Source organism: Mirounga leonina, unplaced genomic scaffold (genome assembly GCF_011800145.1).
Source record: "Mirounga leonina isolate KUSES-001 unplaced genomic scaffold, KU_Mleo_1.0 Mir_418, whole genome shotgun sequence".
In the NCBI taxonomy this organism is placed as follows: Eukaryota; Metazoa; Chordata; class Mammalia; order Carnivora; family Phocidae; genus Mirounga; species Mirounga leonina.
Window position 1 is genome coordinate 26,195,605 of NW_023270739.1, and position 7,200 is coordinate 26,202,804.

The 7,200-nt window shown below is 36.5% G+C and overlaps 1 non-coding gene across 1 annotated transcript; it reads left to right on the forward strand.

Moving 5' to 3' along the window:
* Positions 1-6,825: 6,825 nt before the first annotated feature.
* Positions 6,826-6,930, forward strand: LOC117998954. The gene has a single exon (XR_004676158.1). It is a non-coding gene; the product is annotated as a U6 spliceosomal RNA (small nuclear RNA).
* The last annotated feature ends 270 nt before the right edge of the window (positions 6,931-7,200 follow it).

The following is a 7,200-nucleotide window of genomic DNA, read 5'->3' on the forward strand; positions in this document are numbered from 1 at the left end:
CATTTTTAGCTTGCAGTCATAATGCTTTCTTCTACATGGGCCTAAGAATGACAGTGTGCCCTGGAACAAAACAAACAATGCCATAAATATGCATTACTTATAGTGTATTGATTAACAGTATCTGTGCTCACAAAAATCCATTAAACAAGATTATATATTGTAGCAGTTTCCAAACAGCGCCCTGAAGCTATAAACTATAATTTGTGGTGCACAGCACAAGTAACAAAATGCACAAACACTGTGGCCCTGGTGAAAGATTCTTGCTTCTAGCAGGTCATTTGCTTTAGGTCAGACCGAAAATGCTGTCTCCCTTCAAGAGAGTTAACCCAGGCCCAGGCGACTGGTCAGCCTTTAATATCTGGAAGGATCCAACGAATAATTTCTTAATTTCATCTACCTGAGTCAGAATAAGTGTTCTGGGAAAACTTAATGCTTTTAAAGAAAAAAGTATTCTCTTGACTTCATAATGACCAAACATATTTTTAACTAGATACAAATTTCGTCTGCTGGAACGCTTGAATGTAGGGGAAAGACCACTCAGAAACAAAATAAGAGATTTGGTATCAGTTTTCCCATAGGGGTTCCTTGGAATCAGACACAGAGGTTCTATTCTATTTAGGTTAGCCCTGTCTCCATTCTAGAAGAGTCAGGAGCGTGGGCCTTCAGGGGCTGCCATCTCTAGAACTTGCATTGTTAGCAGAGTCCCCCACAGTCTTGTCAGTTGCACTTCCTTTGTTCCTGCCTTTTATCTCAGCCACTGACCTGATGCTGCTTTAGCTGAGATAAAATAAAGATATCTATAGATATTCACAGGGGTCTGAGTAGGAGGTTTAACATCACAGTAACTCAGAAAAAGATGAAAAAGTAGAACTAGCAAACAGCAGTACACACAAGCTACAACTTTATTTGGAATTGCTATAGTTGAACAACAAAGGGAACAGGTTGACTCATTTAGTTTCTATTGTACTGGAATGATGGGGTTATTTTAATATGTGTCCTAGCTATTCCTTTTAGAGCATCAAATAGAAACGGATTGGGTCCAAGCCCCAGTGAATACATTTGGCTCATAATATAGTTTGCATTTAAATCAAATTTATAGTTGCCTAAAATAGACCCTCCAACTGTGCAGAAGTCATATAAGTAGCAGTCAGAATGGTAAGAGTGTTTTCCATTCATTCAAAAGCACATAAGTTGCTAAAGATTCACTTTTCAATTGTTATCTGTCCCACTGAGTTTGCAAGGGTTCAGTTTCTCCTCAATTACACTGAAATGATGTACTTTTGTCTGCTGCTGTTTTAAATCTCTATTATCTCTAAGTGTGTTTCCCTGTAATAATAAAAGGTGTCAAGTAAAGCACCAGGAGGCTCCAAAGATTGTTGTTCTTTCTTTCTCCTTCTTTCAGTTTTTCTTTTCCCTTTTCCTTCTTTTTATGAGGATTCACAGGTATAGTCTTGCTTTATTCTTCTATAGGATGGTTCTCAGCTGGGGACATTTAGCTCTCCAGGGGACATCTGGCAATGTTTAGAGGTATTCTGGATTGTCACAACTGTGCAAGCATTGCTACTTGCTGGTGGACAGAGGCTAGAGATGCTGTTAAACATCCCACATTGCACAGGATAGCTCCCACAACAAAGATTTATCTAGTCAATAGTGTCAATACTGAAAAACCCTGTCAGGAGAAACAAACAAGATTGATCAGGCTTATCTTTTATGTGATTTTTAAAGAAGGTAAATTGACATGTTTTCACTCTATTTTTGAATTTAGATATGGGGGTTAGTGTCATGTATGGTTTTTATAAATGTAACTTTCCATGAAGTCACCAATGAATCACTAAAATTCTTATTTTTAAAAAATCATTTATGAGATTTAAGCCATTTATCTCAAGGTCTGATGTCACTTTTCTGTTTCATATTCCCCTTATATATTGCTGATGTATCTACCTGAAATGATTTTCCTGTGATAGAAAAATACCACTGAAGTTCTTTGCTGTTTCACTGTCCTGGCAAAGGTGATAGTTTAAAACAATTTTAAGTTTTTGAATCTTTCTGAGAAGGACAAATGTTCAGGTTATACTGTGATCTTATCAAGGTAAAGTGAAGAGACTATAGTGAAACCTAATTATCTCATTTCATATATTTATATTTTCCCAGTTATACTTGAGTTTGATTCTTTTAATATTTTTACTTTTTATTCTTGTTTTTTATAAAGATTCAGACAGAAAATATCAGTCTTTCAACTTTTTCCTATAATGAAATTCTCCTACTGCTATGGACTGAATGTTTGTGTCCCCATAAAAATCACATGTTGAAACACTAATCCCCAATGTGGCGGTATTTAGAGATGGAGTCTTTGGGAGGCAAGTAGGCCATGTGGGTGGAGCCCTCATGATAGGATTAGTGCCCTTAAAGGAAGAGAAAGAAGAAGCAGGAGTTTACTTGTGTGTTCTCTCTGTCCCCCTCTCCACTTCCCCAACTCTCTGCCATGTGAGGACATAACCAGGAAGGGGCTCTCACCAGAAACCAAACCCGCCTGCATCTTGATCTTGAATTCCCAGCCTTTAGAACTGTGAAAAATAAATTTCTATTGTTTAAGCCACCCAGTCTATGGTAGTTTTCTTATGGAAGAACAAACTGAATAAAACATCCATAAACTATGGAAAAGTAGTATGCATATTGACAGTTCAGAAAAAACACTCAGTCCCAGGCACAACATGATCAAGTCCAAATGATAATATCTTCATATGTGGAATGATTGGGGCCAATCATTACACAAATAAGGAAGATATTAAAAGAAATATGTCTTATGACATATTCATATCTGGTATGAAGTGTTGGATAAATAAATCCTATATCTACACCTAGACCCTTTTCTCTGGTCTCTAGGATTAGATTTACACATTAAAAGAAAATTGTTAAGTCTTTTCAAAAACAACTCAAAGACAGGAAAACATGTGTTTCTTTCAGAGACCCCCACTAGACATCAAATGTTCAATCTGTTTTATACCCAAATGTACCAACAGAAAGAAATAACGTCGATATTTAAAGCAGTGCTTCTCAACTGGAGATGATGTTTATAACTGGAGATATTTTTTGTTATCACAGTTGGGGCAAAGAGGGCTTGCTACTGGCATCTAGTGGGTAGAGGCCAGGGATGCTGCTAAATTTTCAAAAATGCACAGAACAATGCCCCCCACTGAGAATTATGCAGCTCCAAGTATCAATAATATCAGGGTTGAAAAACTGTGATATAAAGTATAAACCAAAGATGAGTGCTTCCAAATAGTCCACTCATTTTAATGCTGTCACCTTCAGAACAAGAAACCCGATTAGAAGATATGTTTCTAGATTAATAATGATTGTTTTTTAACTGTAAGGGAAAGAGATTTGGGATTTAGTGTTCATGATAATGAGAGCATATGTTTAGCAACATAGTAAGCATGTAAACACATAAAGCAAATAAAAGGCTGCACTGCGGTTTTTATTCTCATTTTTCTTCATATTATTAGGCACCATTCCACAGTATACAGGCTCAGAAGGCAAAGTGGTCTTTCAGGTACTTTAGAGTACAGAATACTCCAGAAGCAAATCCTAAACAAATATGATTCATAGTTACTCCAAAAAGATTCTCCTGAGACTGACTCATTCTTGGATTATACCCACAGTATGCTCTAAGGCCCTTCAACTGATGCGTCACTTTATAGTAACAAAATACCTGATCAGTATTCCTATTGGGTGCTCAAACCACAAAGCCTGCCTGTGTAAGACATTGTTAGAAAGTGTTGGAGGGTCAGTAATGTGTCCTCCAGACTCAGAAGGCACTCTAATACTGAAAAACAAAGTAAGCCACTCCACACCATTTATACAGTCTTATTCAGGATAACTTACTAGCAGGAGCAACTGGGCAGGTGGGTGCATGGAGGGACAATCCAGGATATTACAGAGCTATTGTTGGCTGCTATTCTCTGTCCCATATTCTCTGTCCTCATCCAGACCTTAATCCCCATGGGACTGGAGTGAGGGGCATGATGGTGAGGTCACAAGGTAGTTATCTAAATTGGCGTCATTTGTGTGCCAGAGGGTAGAACAAGATGGAGGGCCAAAGATGAAGTCCATGTTTCAGCACTCCTACAGATATAGTTAAAATAAATACAAATAATTAATTTCTAATTTATCACGTAAGGAATTCATAGAATTTGTAACCTCCTAAGAAGTAGTAAAAAGTAAAAATATGAATAGCTTCAAATAAGGTTTGCCACAATTAGTCAGTATATAAAGAAAATCAGAGAAAGAAGTAGATTACGATTATGAATAAAGGATTATTAAGGGAAAGAAGATATTCAGGCCACATTCTTGGCCTTTGATGTCAACAGCAAGGATCATGATAAGGACTCTGGGGTGCCTGGGTGGCTCAGTTGGTTGAGCGACTGCCTTCGGCTCAGGTCGTGAGCCTGGAGTCCCGGGATCGAGTCCCGCATCGGGCTCCCTGCTCGGCACGGAGTCTGCTTCTCTCTCTGATCCTCCCCCTTCTCGTGCTCTATCTCATTCTCTCTCTCAAATAAATAAATAAAATCTTAAATAAAAAAAAATAAGCACTTTGACATTGTTGTTTGTCCCATCGTGGTACCAGGTCAGGAACCTTGCTATACTGAAGGGATCATGGGTCCGAATGGTGTAGTAAGTTTTATTTCAATTTTAATATACCTGGATTGTGAGGGTTTTTTAAAAAATGCTTTAAATCATATAAACAAGTCACTTTCATTGTGCTTAGCTCACAACAGGTGCACACTAAGTACTTGCCGAGTATAAAAAATATTAGTACAGGAAATACAGCTTATTCCAAATAAAACACTTAAAACTGACATTTTATGATTGAAATTAAAGCACAGAGAGTTTAAGTAATTTTACCACAGGCACACAGAGTGAAAGAGACAGAATCAAAGCATTTTTATGCTAATCAAATAGAAAAACAGAATCAACAATAAATCCATCATCTAGTACTTTTTGCATCTTAGTATATATGTCAGCTCAGATCTTCATAAGTCCATATAATTTGTTAAGTAAGTCATACTATTCATACTGGCTTGGAATCTTCTTTTTGCACTGAACAATGCATCATAGATATTATTTCAAATCACCAATCAACATTTCCCACATGAGTATCTGATTAGTAATCTGTGGAACCCTAATCCAAAATATGTTAAGAGTGGTGCCACCAAAACAAAAAGAAAAACAAAGACAAAAAAACTGTCTCTAAACAAATAAGTTTGGAAAATGCTTTGTAAACACAGTAAAATGAAAAATGTATTTACTGAAGGACATTTCAGGACATTTAGTATGCCTATGCACATTGTAATTATCCAATGAAACACACAGATTGTTTCATTACCCAAAATTAATTGATGAGTAAATACTTTGTTTTAACTACAGAAGAGCCACCCAACATAAATAGGTAAAGCAATATAATACAGTAGTCTGCTTTTTGAGTGCATACTCCATGAGGGAACACTACTTGAGCAAAAACCAACCATATATGTATAATCATTTATTTACAGATTATATGCATATTCTACTGTACCAATGGATTGTATTATATAATACAAAAAATAGAAAAAATATGAATAAAATGAGTTAATGTATTTTAAAGGCCCTGCTAATATTAATAGCTATTATTGTTTTGCTAATATTAGCAATTATTTCAAAGCACTTAGGGTAAACTTCATCTTTATGGTAGTTGGTGTAAATATAGATTTTTGTTTTGTTTTGCTTTTTTTTAAAATTGATGTATGATTAACAAACAGTGTTAAATTAGTTTCAGGTGTACAATATAATAATTCAAAAACTTTATACTCAGTGCTCATCACAATAAGTGTCTTCTTAATCCCCTTTATCTATGTCGGGAGAGAGTGAGTGAGAGAGACAGAAGGAGCAGTGGGGGGCAGAAGAAGAAGGAGAAGCAGACCCCACTGAGCAGGGAGCCTGATGCGGGGCTCAATCCCTGGACTCTGGGATCATGACTTCAGCCGAAAGCAGACACTTAACCGACTGAGCCACCCAGGTGCCCCATGAATATAGATTTTAAATAGATATTGATGATTTTAATTTTTTTAGCATATTTCTCATAGGGGCCTGTTAGATTATTACTGTATTTAACTACTAATATGCCAGATTAAGAGCTCATACAAGGATTAAGAGTGTCATCATTGTAACTGAAAATTACAACACACAGCAGTTACATAGAAACATCTCCATAGTGGCTGTCACTCTTCCCTCCCAGATCCATCATTTGACTTAACATGTGAACAAGTAAGGTTCCAATGTTAATGAGGACATAAATATTAATAAAAATGTAATTAAAATTCATAGCATTTTCTTTCCATATCATAGAAAGTCATATCGAGAATTAAAGACTTATGAAGGATACTTTTTTGTGAGGTGTGATAGGCAGACGAGATATTACCTTGGGTTGAAAAGAGCAGGAGCAAAGGAAAGAGAAACATTCCAGGTAGACTAGTATTTCAAGTGACCTGGCCAAGAAAGGGAGGAAGAAATCTTACCTAAAAAGGCACAAATGTCAAGGTACTTTATTTACTTTTGTTTGTTCTTAAAATGGATACGTCTTAAGTATATCTAAATATCAAATATTTGCTGGTGAGAAAAGAGCCAATGGAGAGAGAGAAGAAAGAATAAAAGAGAGGAAGATGATGGATGAAGAAAAATCATAGGACCAGAGCCTGAGCTACCGCAACATACAAATGAGAGCTTTATTTCCCAATTAGGAGAGCAGGAGTAATACATGGAAACACCCCATCTAGAAAGAAACAGTCTGTGCTTGCTCGGCAGCACATATGCTAAACTGGAATGTTACACAGAAGATTAGCATGGCCCTTGGGCAAGGATGACACTCAAATTCGTGAAGAGTTCCATTAAAAAAAAAAAAAGAAAAGAAAGATGTGGCCTGACTCATATTGTGACAGGGACTAGAAATGAAAGCAAAAATAGATGAGTGGACAACAAAGAACCAGTATGATAATGCAGAGCCAGCGCCACAGAAGAGATGCTGACCCTAAGGTGAATAGCACCCTTATTCCTTTAATCATTCCAGAACCATTTTACATGAAGAGACTGAGTGAGGAAGAATTGGTAGTTAAACCAGAACCATTTCATATATTGATAATGTATTACCAATTAATTTTCAAATTT